Raw genomic sequence first — 22407 nt, 5'->3', positions numbered from 1 at the left:
ATGACTTAGGCCACTTTGGCAGTGAAAATGTCATTGAAATACAAAAGCTGGTATGCTTTTAATTAAGAATCATAAAAGTACAATACATTAACTTTGTTATAAGGTGAAATAAAGTTTAAAAATATCAATTTCGTTTTTTGAGAGTTTTGGCCGCCCCTTTGTATGGAGCCCGACCAATGTACAATGATGGACATGTAATAGGTTGACTAACAGTCAAAATTTGAGATTTTTTGATGCACTCAATGAAAATTTATAGCATGCTGAACTTTTTTTGTGAGAGAAAAAAAGTTGCCTATCCCAAACATTTTGGCCACCCCCTGTATGTGATGTTAATTTTGAAGCCAAAAGTGTTATTTTTATCTCTTTTTCCATTGCAGGTTCCTAATATACACAAGAACTTACGAATAAACTTCTTGAAGCCATTGAATTACTTATATTATTAGACTTTTGTAGTGGTTGAACTTGCTTGGGTTCATAATAAAGAAAATCAGCAGTTTTTCCATCAGCAGCTATTTAGCGCTGTAAAAAGATACAAAATCATGATTTCCAATTTGTTTGAGACAGTCAACGCTTCTGATATTGTAGATGATTGATCGATATACTGAAACCCATTTAAGAGATGTTCCAATATTGAGTTGCTGCCAGCTTTTCTCGAAATTGGACCATTGTGTAACGGCGAACTTCGCAGAGGTTTTCGATAGAAATTCGTTAAAAACTTATCGCTAGTGTGGAAAGAATTACACTATGAGTCTGCTCAGCATCTCACCCGAATATTAACGGAAACATTTCCAGCAAAAATCTTAAATCGAAGAAAAGTGTCGCTCTAACAAAGCTCCGACAAATAATGAAAAGAAAAGGCAAGTAAGTGTCATACTCACGTATGTGAGAAAACCTATTTTAGAGACGAGTGTATGCACCTGAGACTAAGGGTTGCTTTGAGAATACTGGGTTGACAGTTTTTTCAACAAACTTGAAATTGTATACTTTGACAATAATGATCAGGTGCACCGCGTAGAGATTCATTTTCAAAAAGTGCACCGCGAGCCAAAAGGTCTGAAAACCCCTGCTCTAGTGGCAATAGATAATTAACCGCTATTTGCGCGAATTATTTCCTCAACGTTTCACTTACTGATTACTTTTCACGTCGAACAACATACTCCCGGCATCTAATCGTCCGAAACTAGTTGCTTACGCCAATATTTACTTTTCGCGTCGAAAAACTCACTCCCGGAAATGGAAGCGTCTGAATCTAACCATGCTCATATCACTGTTTAGTGTGAACTTTATTGCGTCGAACAATTCACTCCTGGCAAGAATCTCCACTGTTAACATTTCGCGTCGAACAAATCAAAGAACAACTTACTCAACACAACGACAAAGAATAACTTACGACCTCTCATGTCACTGTTTTTTCGTGTCGAACAACGTACTCCCGGTAAGAATTATTCTAAATCTGATGCGCTCATGTCACTCTTAACTTTTCACGTCGACCTACCTACTCCCAGAAAGAATCTTCTTTATCTAGCAGCGCTTACATCACTGTTTACTTCTTACATCGAATAAGTAACTGTTGGCAAGAATCATTAAGAATTCAACTGCTCTCACTCAGCGAACAACTCCATAGCTGATCTACGCTGTATCGATGCTCATCAAATATAATCAAGGACTCTACAGTGTTATTAACTAGGAGATTATTTAACCCCTGCTCTTTGAACAAACTTGGTTTTTATTTACAAATGTAGATTAACATATAGATGTTTACATTTTAGTGCACAAATTCGCGGGATCGCTCAAAAGACCCTGATTCCGACCAACGACTTTCTACTTCTAATTATATTTTCCCATACCTTCTAATTTCAGTGCTGCCAGGTTCACTATACTTAAAAACTACCACAACACACACTCAAATCTGAATCAAGAATCTGTCTTACCTGAGTAAACTTATGCGTGATATTCATTCCCGAGATTTACTTACATACTTACCGATCAGACTAAGGCCTGAGTATCCTCTGCTGTACATAGGAGTCGTCTCCATTCTACTCGGTCCATGACTGGCAGTCTCCAGTTCCGCACTCTGCAAAGGGTCCGTAAATCGTCAGCCCAAGTACACGAATTCTTCAACCGCCTCGATTTCATCGCCGTTGATAGACATTCGGTGTGAGGGGCTCGGTGATTCTTTCCTGGAGCCTTTTGCCATCATGTACTTTGTCTTCGACACATTAATGATTAAACCGATTTGCTTGGCTTCATTCTTTAGTCGGATGTACGTTTCCGCCATCATCTTAAATTTGCGAGCTATAATATCAATCGATATGATCAGCGAAACCAAGCACTCTCCTTATTACACCCTTTCTCTAAAGCAATGTTAAACAGTCAGCACGAAAAGCCACACCCAAGCCGTAACCCTCTGCGAGATTCGAAGGGACTCGAGAGTGTCCCTGATACTCGAACTACGCACAATACTCGATCCATCGTCACATTGATCAATCGTATCAGTTTATCCGGGAATCCGTATTCATGCAAAATCTGCCATAGCTGGGGTCGATCGATTGTATCATACGTAGATTTAATATGATGAACAAGTGATGTGTGGGCCACGGTGTGTCTGGTAGAACAAAATTAATTTAAAAAAATCGGTATCGCTAAAACACCCACCAAACGAAAGCTGTAGGTCCCCTCTTTCATTTGAGACTAAAAGGAGAAAGTTCTATCGGCGGGTCTAGAACATTTTTTTTTTTTCAAATATTAATATCTTTGAGACTTGTGTTTTTTTCTTTTTTCAACCTTGAGTGTAGCCAAATAGGCTTGTATGAGGTCACCCATTAGTAACGTGTCCTTTTAAAAGAGTAAACGGGTCAAATTCAAAATTAAAAATTGCCCTTACAAAATATTGCTTAGACATAAAGTGCAGAAAAAATATTTAAGGCAGTTGAATAGAATTTCAGCAGTATCTGGGCATATGTACACATAAAATTCGCCTTTTATACATGTGGAAGTAGTTATTGCGGCTGCAATTTTCTTATTTTTTATTGACAGTGTCTCATGATTTATCAGTTTTACGATCGAAGTAGGCCGAGTAATGTCAGCAAAAATAGAACATACATCAAAGTAGCTCGGATAACGGGACACAACATTTGGAAGGGAATCCATTTCGGAAAATTGAAAGTTTTTTGATGATGCAATTTAAATCGTTCAAAAGCATGAATAAAACGATCTAGGACTCCACACCAATTTTATCAATGTGAAGGTCTGTCTTATATCCTTGTATGCCGTGGCTCGGATAGAATTATCACATGCCGGTATTTGTTCAATTTGTGCACCTTTATGGTACCTAAGACTTAAACATTTTTAGTTTATTTAGACTATTGCAGTTAGGTATAGCTCCTTACTTTTAAAGAAACAACTACGACAAGAACCCCCTAAGTGACGAGGAAAACCAAACCAAAGAGTACGTTTTGTGTTTGAAGAAGTGTTTTTCCGCCACAATTATCATCGAAAGCAGTTAATATTCACTGTTTTAGATTTGTTTAGTAAAATTGTCTAATAACGGGTAATTAGATATAAAAAATATTAGTAACAGTATATCCTTGTGAACAGGTAGCCTTACTCAACTGACAAAAATAGAATAATTAATGCTACATGTCAAATGGTTGCACAATATATATGTAGTAAGAACAATGTGCTAATCTGTCGGTTATCAATAGTTTGATCTTCTGCTAGTTTTTTTTATCTGTATTAACGAAGTTTTCAGCCCTTGGCTAGTTCATCTCGGAACCCACGCTTTACTTCCCTTCCGAAGGAAGAACTCACATTTTGCGATTTTGTCGGGAGTGGGATTCGATCCCAGGTCCTCGGCGTGATAGTCAAGTGTTCCAACCATCACACCAGGTCCGTTCCACATCTTCTGCTAGCATCATGGCATTATAGACGAGTTAGCAACTTTTCAATCAATTCTACAGCTTTATTGACATATACACATGTTTAACATTTAAGTACATATTTCTGAGCACATACATATGAATCAGAACGGATTGAAAATGTCTTAACTTGTTCTTGTTTCTACTTGCAGGTTGTAGATATTATGACAACTTTTATCTGAAAGATATCAGAGATAGCAGTTAGTACTACCCCACAAAAAAGTACGGGCTTGCTCATTTAAATTTATCTCATTCAATGGTGGCGAATATACCCATTAGATTTACTCTCTATGAGCTTACATATTATTTGAAACCTTCTACATGGAGTTGCGGCCCTTGTTTGTGAAATATGTAGTGCTGCAAGAACTACAACTTCTTATAAAGGGCAAACGTGGCAGATCTAGCGCTACTACCGATGACGCAGAAAGAAATTGCTCGTTGCAGTTGTGTTCTAGATGCTACAGGAAGATGATCCAAGGCAAGCAGCTTGTTTGCACTAAAGCTGAAGTACATTGAAACTTGTTGAACATCATTCAGACTTCTCATAAAGTTGCTGCGGTTGCTGAATATTTGCGGGCAAAACCCAGAGATCAGGCTGATCAGATGAAGCTCTCAAATATTCATGAACTACCATCCAGATGAAAACCGGCTTCAACGAGTGACCAGTACAGTAAACCGATTTTGTTCATTGATGATTTGTTTTTGATAACGAAAAGTGCCCATAAAGCCACAGCTGCAAAGGCATGAGCACGCAGCACAACCATGCTGAGGATGACGGGTACGATTCCCGGTCAGTCCAGGACCTTTTCGTGAAGGAAATTTCCTCGACTTAAATGAGCACGCAGTATTTTCGTGCAAGTCACACGCTATACACATGCAAAATAGTTATTGGCAAAAGAAGTTTTTAGTTAAAAACTGTGAAAGTGCTTGTAGGAGATAAAATAAGAAAATTTTAAACAAATCGAACAATTTCATTTATTCTTATTACTTCTCCTACAGTGCTCATAGAACAAGCTAAGAAGCAGGCTTTGTCCCTGTAGGGACGTTACGCCAAGAAGAAGAAGAAGAAGAAGACGAAAGAAAACATGTGCCTTGAGTACCAGACGCGCATTGAAGTTGAGAAGCTGTTTGAGGAGAATGTATGACGAAGTCACACCCCGAAATTTCAAGAGCACAAATCTGAAGAACCAAATGACGGTATGTGCTGTAAAGTTGGTCGATTGGTGACCTGCTGGTGCCAGTCAAATACGAGACCCTAAAGACGTATACGCATCTGTCATAGGATGCAAACACATTATTGGAATCTTGATGGGAATTCAAAAGAACAGCATATAACTCGATTTTATATTCACTGTTCTAGTACTTTCACCACACTGTCCATAAACACAAAACTGTCATCTGCTGGATTTCCCATTCACATGGGACTATTGTGCTTTTATAGGTAGAATAATAAACATAATATAAAAAATATATCGTCGGAAAGTCATGCTTGCAATGGAAAAACAGTGTTTTGTCATAAATGTTTTCTTCGAAAAAAATGAAAAAATATCATATCTTTTCAAAAAAAAAAATATGTTCTAGACCCGCCGATAGAACTTTCTCGTTTAAGTCTCAAATGAAAGGAGGGACCCTTAGCTTTCATTTGGTGGGGGTCTTAGCGATACCGATTTTTTTAAATTAATGTTGTCCACCAGACACACCGTGGGGCACGTTGTATTCGCGGCATTTCTGACAACATCTGGTCCGTTGTAGCGCGTTCACCCATGAATTCAGCCTGATATTGTCCCACGAACTCGCTTGCAATCGGGGATAGACGGCGGCATTAAATTTGAGAGAGTATTTTGTAGGCAGCGCTCAGTAGTGTGATCGCGCGATAGTTCCCGCAGTTCAACCTGTCGCTTTTTTCGTAAATGGGACACACGATACCTTCCATCCATTCCTCCGGTAATACTTCCAATGACTGGTAATGACTCAGTGTAGTGCTCTCACTAGTGCTTCTCCACCGTTTTTTAGAAGCTTTAAAACTTATTTTAGAATTTTTAGGTTCAAGACTAACACATTGCTTCTTTCGAGAGAAGTTTGTGCGCAATTCTGAAATTGAATTCCATGATATTTCACCTTAATTAATTATTTTCTTCTTAAAATGTGGAAAAACAAACATCAATCTGCAGCAAACTTTGTTTCACATACTGATAGCATAATGCAAACAAACCCCACAAACTTTAAACAAAACTATCTTTTGAAGTGTCCTAGCAAACAAAAATCAATACCCGCGACGACATTGAAATCTAAACCTTTCACCGAAGACGACGGCGACGACAGCGTCGTCAAGACAAGACACCAATCACACCATAAGGTGCCAGTTGGTTTGTGCTGCTATCTATTTCCAGCAAAATATCAGTCGGACGACACTCGTCGCCTTCGTCGTCGTCGTCGAAGGCGACTTCATCATCGTCGCCGTCATCATCGTTGTTGATTGTGTCGCGATTGCACACGCGAGAGTTTTCAGGCAGTCGAGTCTCAGCCTCAACCAGCACTCAGCAGCAGCCTTGGATCATGCCATATATTCAATACAGTCAATAAACACTAAACAACACATCAGCGAGTTTGCAGTTGTCGAACGATTGAACGAACCATCCGACCGACTCAACCGGACGGGGTATCGTTTATCTGCGCTGATGATAGCCCGAGTAAAAAGAGTAACTAATTACGGATAACATGATTTGCAATTTTTTTGTAATTATTTACAGCTTCCTATATGGCCACTTTCTATGAACACTATAAATAGTGAATATGCTAGTCGGGACTAAAAACTACTGAGACTTGAAAAATTTTGGCCAATTCAATTCAATTTTGCATCACTGTGCGATTCGCGGGTCTGGTAGCGAGTTACTTTCAACTCGGGTCATCAGGACCCATGCCAATTCTAGCAAACCAGGGGCAACCTTCCCATGCCCATCCCCTTCAGACATGGTGGCAACATCTGCCCTGATTGCTCCTTCCAGACACTGACTGGCGTGCGCGTTGACGTCGCGCCGAGTGTTGTAAAAGCTGTTTGCAACCGGTCCGGCCTTACCCGTTCCACCTGGTCGGGGACGGGGACCACCTTTTATCGATATTGGCGTCATTCAATACCCGCCAACCTTATCCCACCACATGCATGCGGTGCAGCACTACACTGACTGGTTGCTGATTGCACAAAAATCACTTTCTAAACATCTCAATAATCTCCCGGGTCTTGAAGGGGGCCTTCGCACCCGTCTCACCACACCCGTGCCGTCGTTGGTCAGTCAATGGCTTTTGCCAATGACGCGGTTAGGACTTTCTGTTTGATGGGTTAGGGCTGCGAAATTTATTTACTCCCTAACGGCCGGAAGCGCTGCACAAGCCCATCAGATGCAGGCATCGTCATCACCATCGTCCTGAAGATGATAGCTCTAACAGTGCAATAAAACGGAAATATGGTCGGGGTCTGGGTTTGCGATGACCTAACAAATTCGATGGAAGCTGTACGGATACAGACAGACTTCCTCTCCCTGGGTAGTGTGTTATTGTTTCAGGGTCGTACGACCTTCCCCTTTATGACTGATTGACGCCGGTGACACTGACAACATCGACCGGAAGAAGTTCGCTGTTAACCCTCTAGGGGTATTCGATGATGGTTCGATTCAACGCAAGTATGATTGTTGAAACTTTGTGCAAATTTATGGTTGAAGAAGTCTACACATGGTATATAGCGATTTTAGACTGAGAAGTCTGTATAAGTTGACCTACGAATTGGTTTTCTTGGCACCAACGTTTCGAACCCAATTTGGGTCTTCATCAGGGACATATTCGTATTTTGATTGACATACCGATACATGCAACAAGAATTATAAATAGTTGTTTTGCAGTAGAAATTTATTTCGTCAATTGCGCTAATTCCCGTCATATCAGATGTAAAATAGCCAATAATCAAAGATATTCTAACTTAGCTTTTCCAATGACTCATTAGATGGAAGCAAAACGATGTAGACTATCAATAACGAGCCCCTAGCACTGCAAATGAAATAATTACACAAAAATTCACGTTTCAATTTCACTCCTCTTACTACTTCACATTTTTTTCCAATTGCGTATGACGACGACAACCGCACAACAACTAGGGTGCGGGCACCGGTTTTGGCCAGTCTAAGGGAAATCATTTTTATAAAAATAACCAATAATCCTATGAAAACAACCAATGCGTCAAAAGAAAGGTTTCAATCTATATTTTGAAGGAAAAATGCAGAAATCATGCCAATACTTGATTTTTGTATTAAAAGTGGCACTGACCAAAATAGAAGCACTGCCGCAGTTTTGGCCATATTCTTATGTTTGGTTTCTATTTTGGCCAATCACGTGTATTTCTTATGGGAGTGGCCAAATTAGAAGCACCCTGGCCAAAATAGATATATGGGAGCAGATTTTTTAAGGAAATATATTTTTTTCTTCCAGTTTTTAATCAAATTGTGTGGTTTTCACAGCTGTAATCATCATATTGTATTAAGATCTACTAGTAAAAAATAAATTTACGCCGATTTAGATCGCAACAGGCTCAATACCGCACTATGGCCAAAACTCCGGACTGGCCAAAACTGAAGCTTCTACCCTAGTTGAATTGTTCTTCATCACCGTTCAATTTTCACTTATTGAACTGATCTTCAATTCACACCTCCACAAAAGCTCTGTGGCACTTCAAAGATGAATGAATGCAACAAAATCTGCTCAATAATTTTATAAATCCCTGTTTTTCAAGTTTTCTTCGCCTTTGAAGGATGCAAGCAAATGCGTGCGTGCATTTTCTGCATAAGCAACATTTCACAACCACAGGGAAAGATTTCTTTGTTGTACTGCCAACGTTTCGATCCTTGGGTTGGGATCTTCCTCAGGGCTCGTTTGCATTGCATGCGAAAAATTCTGTGCTGATGATGGTTCCGCCGATGTATCTTCTCATTCATTCGCTTTCGAACCAAGCTATGAACGAACAGCAACGAATAGCAATGCCAAGCAAATGCTGCATCCTATCGCCTGAACGATAAGATGGAGCATTCGCTTGACACTGTTATTCGTAGCCCTGCCTTGACGATGCGGATGCGTGATTCGTTCAGAACAATCCATTTGCTGTATGTCGACTCTCTGAATTCGGCATCGAGGAGTGAATATGAGTGGAATGAGGCGAATATGTGGACCTCAGGTTGCAGCGGAGTTTCAGGCGATTTCAGAGTGTTTCAAAAAAAATCCACAGAATTTGAGGGACGTTCCAGAGGGTTGCAGGCTAGGTTGCAGAGGCGTTCCAAGTGTGTTTTAGACGCGTTCAGGGGTGCTCTGGGGGGTTTCAGAGGATTGCAAAGGATTTCAGGGGTTTCTGGAGTGCTCTAAGGAATTTCACGGGGTTGTGTAGGCGTTCCAAGCGAGTTTCAGAAGCGTTACATGCTATTTCAGGCGATTCCAGGGCTGTCGTAATCAGTGCTGGAAATGTCTTTTAGGCATATCTAAATGCAATCACATCCAGCTCATTTTAGAAGCTCAACCTGAGAATATGGTATATGAAAAACTTGTGAGCCTGGACCAATTCTACAAGAAAGTCACGGAAAATCGCTTTTTGATTATTTAAGGTAAATGTCACAGACTACCTTCGAAAAATGCCAATTGATATTCACCAAAAATATCATTGGCATTTTGCAAAGGTAGTCCGTGACATTTATCTTGAATATTCGAAAAAGATCGGGTTTTTCGTGACTTTCATGTAGAGCTAGTCTAGTCGCAAGAATTAGCGAGTTAATGAGTGAGTCGAAAAGTGAGATAGTTAAAGAGTGAGTTAATGTTTTAGTGAGTGAGTTAGTAGAAGAAAATGAATGAGCTAATAAATTAGTGAGTTAATTAGTGAGTTTGTGAGATTATGTGTTTGAGAACTGGTGTGTAAGTAAGGGTATAAGTTTAGTTGGTGAGTTGAAAAGCAAGTGAGTGACTTTGTGAGTTAGTGAGTAAAGTAGTGAATTAATAGGAATATAAGTAAGTGAGCTAATGAGTTAGTGAGTGAGCTTGCTGGTGAGTGACTGTGTGTGTAAATTAGTGAATCAGTGAGTGAGATAGCCTGTTATTGGGTGAGCCTGTTAGTGAGTAAATAAGTGAGTTAGTGAGTAATTGAAGGATATAGTGAGTTGACAAGTAAATGAGTGAGTGAGTGTGTGAATTTGTGGGAAAGTGAGTCTGTTCGTGAGCAGGGATGGCAATAAGACCTTTTTCTTGTTTTCCGTTCATCGATACTGACAGTAAAATTGAAGCAAAACAATGGCAGCACCAATACCATCAGCTGCCGCGCCAACGGCAGTCAAGCAAGCGCTTGATAGGTTTTGCTTCCCCACAAAAATATGCATGAGCAGCCATGCCGAGGTGAGTGATTGCGAAAAATGTCAAATATGTTCAACCGCTAATTACTCACTTATTTCAACAAATAATTAAAATCTATTTGCACAAACAGCTAGAGCACAATCCTAGTTTTTTTATGCTTGAAAAAAAGTTTAGCTGAATGCGGTTTACAATGCAGAAAAAGATGAAAATGCAGGAAAAAAATGTTATGACATTTTTTTTCGGACAGTTTGAGTTTTGCCTGCGCATGTCATGTTTAAGTGGAAAAATGTCAAATGTAGAGCCAGTAACCTTTTTTTTCAGTTCTTTTCCCATCCCTGCTCGTGAGTAAATGTGTGAGTAAAAGGGTGAGTAAGTGAGTGAGCTAGTGAGTGATGTAGTAATGAGGTAATAATTCAATCAGTGAGTGAGTTGGTATGTGCGTGATTTAGTGAGTGAGTAAACCTGTCACTGAGTGATGTTATGGGTTAGGGAGTGAGTGATGTATTGAGTTAATGAATGAGTGATGTAGTGCGTGATGAAGTGAGTTGGAATAATTAGTGAATGCGTAGATGAGCGAGTGAGTGAGCAGATAAGCGAGTTAGTGAATGAATGTGTCATTCAGAATGAGTGAGTTAGTCAATGACGCAGTTTGTTAATAATTTAATGAGTGAATGAGTTAGTAAGTGAGTGAACGGGTGAGCGTCTGAATTTGTGAGTGCATGAGCCCATTAGTGAGTGACTGAATGTGAATAAATGAGTGAACTAGTGAATATGCGTATGTGTACGTGAATAATTATGAAGGGCACGAATAGTAATTAATGAGTATGGCACTTGTAATTAAAAAACAGTACTCAAATCAACTTTTAGGTAGGAAATGCCGTAACAGAGTAATGATCCCCATGCCAACCAATTCAATGTTGCGGTAGCTAGCATAACTTGAATCAAAGCGTTCAACCCTCAGTGCGTTCGTAGGAAGTAATGAAGTTCCAGAAAGTTGTAGGGGCATTCCAAGGGTGTTCTAGAGGCGTTTAGGGGTGCTCCAGGAGGTTTCAGGAGATTGAAGGCCCCTTTAATGTTGTTGGTAGACGCTTTCTGGGTTGCTCCAGAGGACTGCAGAGGCGTACCAATGTATTTCAAGGATTTATGAAGCGCTCTAGGGAGTTTATGGAGTTACAGGGGTGTTTCAGGTCCCAGTGGGAACGTAGAGCCATAAAGAAGAAAGAAGAAGATGAAGCGCTCAAGGATTTCACGGAGTTGCAGGGATGTTTCAGGGGTCTCCAGTTAGCTTAGTGGTTAAGGTTATGAATCGCCAATCCGGAGACGGCGGGTTCGATTCCCGTTCCGATCGGGAACATCTTCTCGACCCCCTGGGCATAGTGTATCATTGTGCTTGCCTCACAATATACAAATTCATGCAATGGCAGACAAAGAAAGCCCTACAATTAACAACTGTGGAAATACTCAAAGAACACTAAGTTAAAGACATGCAGGCCAAGTTCCAGTGGGAACGTAGACCCATAAAGAAGAAAAAGAAGAAGGGTGTTCCAGGATATTTTATAGGGGTTTCAGGGGCGTTCCAGGGAGTTTCAAGGTATTTCAGAGAGTTGCATGGGTTTTTCAGGGGTTTTTAGAAGCATTACATGGTATTTCAGGTAGTTAAGGGGTCCAGGGCGTTTCAGAAGCGTTCTAAAGTGCTTCCGGGTGTTACGGGAGCATTCTAGGATATTTCAGGGTTTTTCATGTGTTTTCGGGGGGTGTTCTAGGGATGCTACAAGGGACTTAAGGATGTTTCAAGGGCGTTTCACAGCGTGTCAAGGGTGTTCCTGGCAGCTTCAAATTGTTTGAGGGCAGTTCCAGGAAATTGTGGGGGCACTGCAGGTAATTTCAGGAGATTTCAGGGCCGTTATTGGGTATTTGAGGTAGTTTCAAGGAGTTTCGGCAGGTTTCAGGAGCGTTCAAAAGATGTTCTAGGGATCTATAAGGGTTTCAGGGGCATCCTATGGGTTTTCAAAAGGGTTTCAGGGTATTTTATGGAACTTCAGCGGCGTTCCAGAGATGTTCCAGAGGTTTTCAGAGCGTTCCGGGGGTGCAGGGCGCTCCAGGACTGCTTCTGGGGTCTCATGATGTTTCAGGTGCGTCAGGGGGTTTCAAGAAGTTTTAGGGACTTTCTAGGGGTGTTCTCTGGGGTTCCTGAGGCGTTCCAGGAGATTTCGGGAGTGTTATAGGGGTTTTATGGAGTATTCCAGGAGTTTCAGGACGTTCCAAAGTATTCCAGGAAGTCTCAGGGAATTCAGAAGTGCCAAGGACGTTCCAGAAGGTTCCAATGGCTTCCAGAAACATTCGAGGGGATTTGCAGGAGATTTTAGTGGTTACATAGGTGCTCCAAAGAGTACAGGGCGTTTCAGGACTGGTTCCTAGGTTCTCATAAAGTTTCAGGTTTGTCAGGGAAACCTAAAACTCCAGAGAGTTTCAATGGCTTTCAGGGGTGTTTGATGAGGTTTCAGTTGTTTTCAGGGGCGTTCCAGGGAGACGTTCCATAGGGTTTCAGAGCGTTCCAAGAGATTTCAGGAGTGTTACAGGTGTTTCAGAGCGTTCCATGGGGTATTCCTAGAGTTTCAATGCATTTTGAAGTGTTCCAGGGGCTCTCTGGGAGTTGTCCAGGACATTCCAGAAGGTTCCAATGGCTTCCAGAAAGGTTCGAGGGGCTTTGTAGGATATTTCAGAAGTACCCCGGGGGGGGGGGGGTTGCAGTAGCGTTTCAAGGATGTTCTAGAGGTCTCACAGACGCTCTAGGAAATTGTAAGCGTCGTTAATGCTGGTAGAGGGCTTCTATGGATAGTAAATGCTGATACAAAATGTGTTTTTTTATTCACATTCATAATGCAGAATTTACGCGTCAAAGAACTTCGTTTGCTCATTTCATTGAACGTTTATGGTAACTTTGGAATAAGTCTAAAAATGGAGTTAAAAGCCCAGTTTCCAATGGAAGGTTAACTGAACTTGCTCGCGACACAAGAAATGTGCCGGGTGACCTTTTCAGATTCAATCATCTCTGCCGACAACAACAAAAAAAAGCTTGCAAAACTTCCTCCGCCGGGGTGCCATGGTTCATAACCCTGCAACTGACAGATCAGTGTTGTCGCCGCTTTTAGGCATGTGGCACCTCCTTAGCAGCAGCACCACCACCGGTTTAACAGCGTCTTAATTGCTGCATGTATCGCTCGCTTGTTGATCCACTGACCTAGACCGCGCAGCAGAACAGGGACAAAATGCACAGTTAATAACTCTTCCATGTTCAGTTAGTGCTGCTGGTGGCTGTTGTCGTTTCGAGTGTAGCTCTACTAGTACTTATTTCCACTGGCAGCGTGCACTAGTAAAAATATCATTCGCCTCGAACAACGTTCAGCGACCGGCGACGGCTCCAATAACTACCCTCTCACATATCCGACCAATACGATGCCGATGGATGGATGCAATTCCGACCAGCAATCGGAGAAGCTGTCGGCGGAGAACTTGACTTCTCTCTACTAGATGCATATACTTAATTGCAAGCAGTCCAACAATTTAGCAAAACTTGACATAGTTGGACCATCGACCGGCGTCCACAGGTCATTTACTATTCGAATTACGACGATGACGACGACGACGACGGTGACGAGATGAATAGCTGCAGCTATTTCAAGTCAAGGAGAGTTTGCTTCTGGGATTGAGAACTTAAGTGAGAACTAACTGGATTTGCGATCCGTTCTAGAATTTGCGACGGTCACACTGACTGCTGATGGCTAATCTATTGCCCCCCCCCCCCCTGTTGCGAACGGAGGGGTCACCAAGGACGACTAAATATCTCGCGGTGGAGGCGATAATGTTTCGCGTTTCGATGGGTGATAATTGAACATTTCTGGGTTTCTATTTTGCTGTTTGGCTCGGAGCACTTTTCGCGCGTTGCACCGTATGCCAACTGACTAAGAGCCGTGGGTGGTACTATAAATGGAAACCGTTCAGCCGGCGTTTAGGATGTAATACGGTTTTCATCCCGCGCACATTGTGTGTGATAGTTTTAGGACGTTTCCAAAAATGTCTTGTCCCATTTCGTGACAACGTAGAACTGATGGGAGTGTAACACATTCGTTTTGCGTAATTGAGTAAAACCGGTAGAAAAGATCAACCAAAGATAGATCCAAAATATTGACTTTTTTGCCTTTCTCGTACACAGGAATTCCTGTGCATCTGTTCTATCTGTGATGCTACGATGATTCAAGCTGATTTGAATGCCTTCGCGAACTGGTGCAGTTTGAATCGTATGGTAAATAACCCTGAAAAATGCACCGTTATTTCGTTCTCTCGGAGAAAACAGTCAATCCTGTTTAACTATCAGTTGCACGGGACAGAACTTCAACGAGCTGACCATGTGAAAGACTTAGGTGTAATTCTGGACGTTCAGCTGACTTTCAAACACCATTGTCGTATGTTATCGCGAAGGCTTCTAGGACTCTAGGATTCATCTTCCGTATTGCCAAGGACTTTACCGACGTCTACTGCCTTAAGACCCTTTATTGCTCGCTCGTTCGTTCGACTCTAGGATATTGTTCCGCTGTCTGGCTTCCATACTATAAAAATGGCATAGAAAGGATTGAATCGGTTCAGCGTAGCTTCATCCGTTTTGCACTTCGCAGGCTTCCCTGGCATGACCCTCACCGATTGCCGAGCTATCATAGTAGATGTCGATTGATACACCTCGACACGCTACAAACACGCAGCGATGTTAATAGAGCGATGATAATCGCGGATATGCTGCAAGGGAGAATAGATTGTTCTGTTATTCTTGCATTGATCGACATTAGTGCTCGCAGCAGAAGACTACGAGCTAACGCCATGTTACGATTGCCGCTCTGAAGAACTTTTTTTTGGACAAAACAGTGCAATGATTGGCCTGCAACGTTGTTTTTACAGGAGTAGCGTCAGGTTTCGACTTCCATCTTCCCAGGCAAATCATCCGTCGTAATTTTATCGAAAAACTCACCTCCAGGATAGCGGAATGAATTGTATTGTAGTTGTTTTGTTTTACGTATTACTTTTACTGTTATTTGACCGAGCTTTGTTGGTATTTTCAAGTCATTGGGACAATAAGTCTGTTGATGTAATAATAATAAAAAATAAATAAATGAAGCGAGGCAGGACAAGTTCCAATGCGAACGTCGAGCCATAAAGAAGAAGAACAAGAAGAAAATCCAAGATGGCGAATCAAAATTCAAGATGGCGGCTGTTTATTTGAGTTATGGGTATATTTGTTATGGAGAATAAAGTATTCTACTAACACGCCCAGGTTCGTCATCATAATTATGGAGATGGTGTTTGGAGTCCAAAAATGGCGACCAGAATATCCAAGATGGCGGTTCAAATTCCAAGATGACAGCTCAATATTTAAGATAGAGTTTGAGGCCCGAAATCGAAAGCCAGATAAACGATATGATTTCTGGTGTCATGAAATGAATTTTTTAACGGATTCATCAATATTGAGTTTTGTTGATATGTGTTTTCGAAGGCACGAAAAAGGTGCTAAAGATTCAGTTTGGCGAGAAATGTCAATTTACCTTGCGAAATAATAGAACAGATTTTTTCCGCGTGGAAAAGTGACAACACCATTTGATTTGCACTGGAAGTGTTTGTGGTGTTACACTTTTGGGCTTACATGTGAAAAAATCCGGTTCCCAAAACTGTTAAAATGAGTATTGGTTTCGCGACAAACGTGTATTTTACGTAGAAAATGTCATGACATCGTGACTCATATTTTTAGGCAACATGACAAATAAGGACATGGAATCATGATTCAGCTTCAGCATGCACTCTGAAACTATGAACTTAGTTCATCAGAACATAAGCATCAGTAGGTCGGCTCCAAAGGCACGTTCTTCTCAATTTGGGAAATTTGTTTAATTTAGAATTCGTTAGAATATTAGCATGCTTCAAGCGGTCCTAGTGTTAGTCATTTAAATTTATATTTTGCTGGGAAAATTTGAGTGCTTGGTCATGAAATCCTGAAGCAAGTACTCTGAAATCATGAACTTTATTTAAGAAAACTAACCTAATTCATGATTCTAGAATTGTCTTCTTTAGCTGAGTTGAGATAATTCAACATTTGCCCACAAAACTGGACCAAATTACAAATTTTCGTGGGTTTCAGTGCCCGGGAGTGCATTTCTATACCAACATGTGTATTGGCGTAACTTCTAGGGGCGAAGACAATTTTTGCAGTTGTCGAACTGACAGCTTCAAAGCTGGAAACTTATTTCAAATAATATCGTTTCTTATACAAAATTTAAAAACATCTTACATTTCTGTATTCTTCCTACACATCAACTTTTTTTTTGCATCAATATCCTACTAAATGAACTGCGAACTGTATATGAAAATTTACAACCTGTCGTTACTTACTGCGTGTGGTTGCGGCAACAATGTGAAAAAGACAGAACAACCATTGCGAACGCTTCCTCCGTCTCTCCTAGGCGTAAATTATTTATCAAAACTCGTTTTGTTATCAGAGAAGAATCGGATCTATCTATTAGTGGTAAGAGAGAAAAACTAGCTTTACCCGGCAAACTTTGTCTTGCCTACTGCATTTTTTGACGTTTTCATGTTTCTTGGCTAAGACAAAGTCCCCGGTCAAAATGTATGGAAGATCGATTTTCAAAAACTCTCAATTTTTTCATGTTTTTTGCCTCATAACCTTCCTTGGGTGAAAACTAACAGAACAAAACTTAGACGACCAAAATCGGACCTTCCGTTCGCAAGTTATGCGCGGTCCCACGTATGCCACTGCATTTTTATATATATACTAGCTGTACCCGGCAAACTTTGTCTTGCCTACTGCGTTTTTGGACGTTTTAAGTCCCTAGCCAAATCCAAGTCCCCGTTCAAAATGTCTGAAAACCTAATTTTCAAAAACTCTCAATGTTTCAATGTTTTTCGGCTCATAAACCTTCCTTGGGTGAAAACTAACAGAACAAAACAAAGACGACCCAAAACGGACGCTCCGTTCGCAAGTTATGCGCGGTCCCACGTATGCCACTACATTTTTATATATATAGATAGATATATAGATAGATAGATTAGAACTGCGCCTAAGAGAGACGGGCAAAGTTAGGATTTGCAATGGTTGTTACGCCCTTTTCACTTGTTATGCTAGATTTAAACATGCTTTTTAAGTTTATATGAGAGTCATTTGTTGAATAATGATTTTGTACTGGGCGAAGCTATCAAGAACAAAAGCTGTTAAAACGTGATATGAAAAGTATCTTTGAAATGAATTTTCGGTATCAAAATAAAATTCTTAAAATCTACAGAAAATCATGGTGGTTCAGAAAATGATGCTCTTTCGTAAATAAATTGAAAAATCATCAATATTTTATTGACGCAAACATAAAAGAAGGATGATTCATAAAACCAGAGATTGTTATTTATGATTAAAATTTCATTAATTTATCATCTGGAGCCGGATTGTTTTGCTAATGCTGCTACAACTTCGATGATCTCGAAAACGTTTGTTATGCTAAACGAAATAAGCATTATTTGAATCGGATATTTCTTTTCCGATGGTGGATTTATTGGACGTTCCTTAGTATAAAGCGTGATACCAGCACTACCAGAGCACTTTCTGACCTGTCTTCGTGCAGGCGCAGTGTACTGATCAGTGAGCATAAACTACACTGAACATCGGGGAAGAGGGGCAAAACAAACCCTTATAACGCTAGTGGTATAAATTCATACCAAATATTCTATACTGGCTTTCAGGGACAGACAGGCTCCAAATTCCGTTGTATTGATTCATGAATCATGATGTTATGATTCGGAATCACTTTTACAAAAAGCAGAGTCATGATTTCATGATGCAGTGGTTTCTTTTGTTTTTTTTTTCTGAAAACGAGAATAGCTTCGCATAACGCTTTTCTCAATCATCCCTTCTGTATGCGAATTCTGGTGCATTTTTTTCTTCGAAGAAACGATTTTTTTCTTGCATGTGAGCAATTAAAGAGAATCTCTTCTCTTCGAAGAAATTGTGCGTCGGAAGGGTTTAGGTCATGATGGTTTATGTTTGGAAGCTGCTTCTGGCCTTTTTCCTTCAGTGGACTGTATATGATAGCTCCAAGAGCAATTGTTTAGGTAGATCGACGTGGACATTGCAGCATAGCACTCTGGACGATGATTCCATGCAGCACGGAACTCTAAATTGGTTTTGTTGAAATCGTGATAAGTTTCTTTCCAATTTATGCTAATGTCAGTACTTTCACAATTTTTCTACTTTTTAGCAGCTGATTTTAGTAACTTTTTCTACTTATAAACACAGCCACCATGAATACGAATCAAACGCTGCATAAGCCATCCTGATCGGTTCACCCGTTCGTGAGTTTTGTTGCCTCAAAGGGACTTCAAACTCATTTATATATATATAGATAGATAGATAGATAGATTCTTGTTAGAATCTTCTAGTCGGGTAGTTCGCCTCGGGACCTACTTTACTTCCCTTCTGAAGGAAGAACTCACAATTTGTGAGTTTGTCGGGAGCGGGATTCGATCCCAGGTTTAACAGCGAAAACTGATTGAGCTAATTAATCGTCGCGATCACCAAGGCAATCTTTGATTATTTCATTCGCAAAATCATGAAACATTTCAAATAAGCAGAAAATCATGGCTTACGCAACAATTTAATCTGTTTTGTGAGTACCCCTAATGTATTTTTCGGATACTGCATATCAAGGAGCACTTACTACAATATAGTGGTGTTGCCAAGTTCAGTGGTTCCCAATTTGAGTCATATTTAATATATTTCATATATTTCTGTTTATATATTTCACTTCAAATCTATTTTTATCGGGTTTTTGAACAATTTTCTGGAGCAACAAGGGACGAACAAGTTTTCATACGAATATGTTCCGCAGGGCCTGTTTTTGCACATAATAGCGTCTGTGGTAGTCGCAATCTGTCGGACACTGAACGATCATATTGCGTGAACTATCTGTAAGATCGATGTTTGTTCCTTCTGATAGTGATATTCGTTTGTTAAGTTGATGTGGGATCAGCAGCGACATGCGAAATTTTTGTTTGCCTATGCTTTTATGACCTTTTCAAATATTGCTCCAGAATTATAAAAAAAACGCCAAGAGCTGAAAGTCTCTTCAATAATGACAAATCAATCAATCAATCAAAAAATATTTCTCATCAAAAGTTAGGTAGGGTATTGTACCATTTGGGCAGGTGTACCTATTTTGGGCACTTGTCGCTATAACTAAGTCAATTTCGAACCGATTGATTTGAAATTTTGTCCAGAGTAAGGCGCGTACAGTATCTAACTCTGTACAAAAATTCAAATCAATCGGTTCGAAATTGACTTAGTTATAGCGACAAGTGCCCAAAATAGGTACACCTGCCCAAATGGTACAATACCCTACTTTTAAAAATATGCACCAAATACATAATAAACTGACAGTGCCGTTGCTCGTTATTTTCGCGGATGCAACCGCCTGGAACACGCTTGTGATGGTCGATTTTCTCGGCTGGGCACATATGACCCATCCGTCCCAAAAGGGTTAAACCACTGTTGAATGGCTTGTTAGGCGTTGGCGTTGTATTATGAAATATTGTTAAATATTTGCTTCACTGTATACTTTGCATGTCCTAGATCTTATTCACTTAAACTTATTTTGTTTTCTTCTCTATTTTCAGATAACCGCATCCCCACCCGGACGATAAATTATCGATCGTTACGCCGTCTAGTCGAAGAAGGATCATGATTCATACGATCCCATTACATCCTACGAAGAGGCGCCTACAGTACCGACAGTCGCGATCGCGAGATTATCCATCGATCTAGTGTACCACAGTGATCGCACTCGTACGGTTCTCTCTCAACCAACAACGTTCATAACTCGCGTATTGTTCGACTGTTGTGATCAATCGACCTCGTCGCGTCGTCGCCGTCGTCGTCATCGTGTGACCCACCACAGCGCAGCATCTTCGCTCACACAAAACAACAAAACAAAGCACAAAAACAGAAACCTCCGAAGAAATTCTGGTATAACCAGCAAAAACCACACCGCGCGCCTGGCCTGAGTTGTGTGTCGTTGAGAACGAATCTGCATTTATTCACGTGGTCTCACACTAGGTATACAACAGTACAGTGTGAGTCGTGCAGTTCGGTCTGTCGTCGTCGTCGACGACGATGCCGTCATCATAAATGTATTAAGAAAGCTCTATAATACGCTAGGCAATCGGAATCAATGGCACCAGTCTGTCAGTGATAGCCGTTTCGGTCGCGGTCGGTGCTGAATAACAGTCAAACGCCAGGCGGTTCTCTCGCTAGAAACGTGCAGAAGAAGAAGTAATTATCATTTTTCTGTGTGTTGCATTTATTGGCGCGTCCGCCGCGCCACCCTTTAACGTTAACGACGAATGGGTTGGCGACTCCGCGAGTGAGTGTTTTAACCGCCGCGCCGCCGTCATCTGTCGCGCCCGCCCGTGTCGGTGCTGTGTAGTAGGTATCACGTTCCAACCCTTAATGCAGTGACGATCGAGAGCTGCGCTCTAACCCAACAACAACACAACGTAGGACAAAAAGTTTGTTCGTCAGTTGAACAGTAAATATGCAACTTTATTGAAATTTGGTCAGATAAAGATGCTTTATTCGGCACATGCCAATTCTTTCAGAAAATTAGGAACTCCTTGAAAAATTCATCCTAAATTTTTGCAGGAATTTCTCTTGGTTTTTTTACAGGAATTTCTTCTGGGATCCCTTCAGTAATTCTTTCAAGAATTCATCCATGTAGGAGTTTCCCTTGTGATTTGTTCAGGAGTTCTGTCAGTTATTCCTTGCGGAAGTTTCCAGGCATTCCATCAGAAATTTCAGTTAATTTTTCAGGAATTGCTGCTGGAATAACTTCAGAAATTCATTCAGTATTTTCTTCAAGAATTCCTTCAGAACTCCAGTAGGAATTTATCCTAGGATTTTCTCATGAATTCCTCATACAATTTGCTCCAAGATTAATTCTAGGATTTGCACAGGGGTTCTTCTTGTGATTATTTCAAAAATGTCCCCAGTAATTCCTTACGAAATTGTTTGAAGAGTCCCTCAGGAATTTTTACATTAAGTGCTGCCGGAATTCTTCCACTTCTTCTTTCAGGAACTCTTCTAGTAATTATCTCGTGCATTCCTCTGAGGAATTTCTTCAGGAATTCATCCTGGAATTTATGCAGAAGTTTTTCTTGGGATTCCTACAGGAATTCCTTCTGGGATCTCTTTAGTAATTCTTTCAAGAATTTCTCCATATAGGAGTTCATCTTGTGATTTCTTCAGAAATTCTGCCAGGAATTCCTACAGGAATTCTTCCTTGGATTTCTGTAGGAGTTCCTCTTGTGATTTCTTTAAAAATTCTAGCAGTGCTTTCGGAAATTTCCAGGTATTCTTCAAAAGTTATTGCAGTAATTTATTCAGGAATAAATTCTGGAATTTAGAAATTTCTATTTTTTTTTCAAGAATTCCTCCTGAACCCCTGTAGGACCAATACCTCCTAGGATTTTCTCATGAACTCGTCATACAATTCCCTCCGGAATTTATTCTAGGATTTGTACAGAGGTTTCTCTTGAAATTACTTCAGTATTTTCCACAGTAATTCCTTTCGGAACTTTTTCAGGGACTCCCCTCAGGTATTCTTACAGTTATTGCTTCAAGAATTTCTCCAGTTTTTCTTTCAGTGGAATTCTTCCAGTAATTCTCTCAGAAATTCCTTTGAGCATCTTTTGGTATTGCTTTACACATTTTTCCAGGGATTCCTTCAGGAATTGCTCCTGAGCTTTCTCTAGGAATTTCTGGAAGAACTCCTATAAAAAAATCCTTTAGGGGTTCCTTCAGGAATTCCTTGTGGCACTGGCGTAGCCACCGGGGGGGGATGTTTAGGGTAAATCGACCCCCAGAGCAAAAATTTATGGAACAAATTTTCAGTATGAAGCGTTTTGCGACGAAAAAATTTTTCGGCTGCGCCGGTATTTTTAAACTACGACTACAATTGCTCATTACTATTTTGGAATTTCTCAAAAGTTTTCTATACAAATATCTCTAGGGATTCCTACA

The 22407-nt window shown here is 40.5% G+C and overlaps 1 protein-coding gene across 6 annotated transcripts in view; it reads left to right on the top strand.

The window, feature by feature from the left end:
• The window catches only part of LOC109408278 (E3 ubiquitin-protein ligase RNF19B), a 289705-nt gene that overhangs the window by 119352 nt on the left and 147946 nt on the right, over positions 1–22407 (top strand). For 2 of the 6 annotated variants that reach the window (XM_062847104.1, XM_062847099.1), the window contains exon 2: positions 20007–20175. The exons of the other annotated variants lie outside the window; for them this stretch is intronic. The gene's annotated coding sequence lies outside the window, so the exon portion shown is untranslated. The remainder of the gene's footprint in view (positions 1–20006; positions 20176–22407) is intronic. 6 annotated transcript variants of the gene reach the window in all.

Source organism: Aedes albopictus, chromosome 1 (genome assembly GCF_035046485.1).
Source record: "Aedes albopictus strain Foshan chromosome 1, AalbF5, whole genome shotgun sequence".
Lineage (NCBI taxonomy): Eukaryota > Metazoa > Arthropoda > Insecta > Diptera > Culicidae > Aedes > Aedes albopictus.
This window is presented reverse-complemented; position numbering and strand designations above follow the sequence as displayed.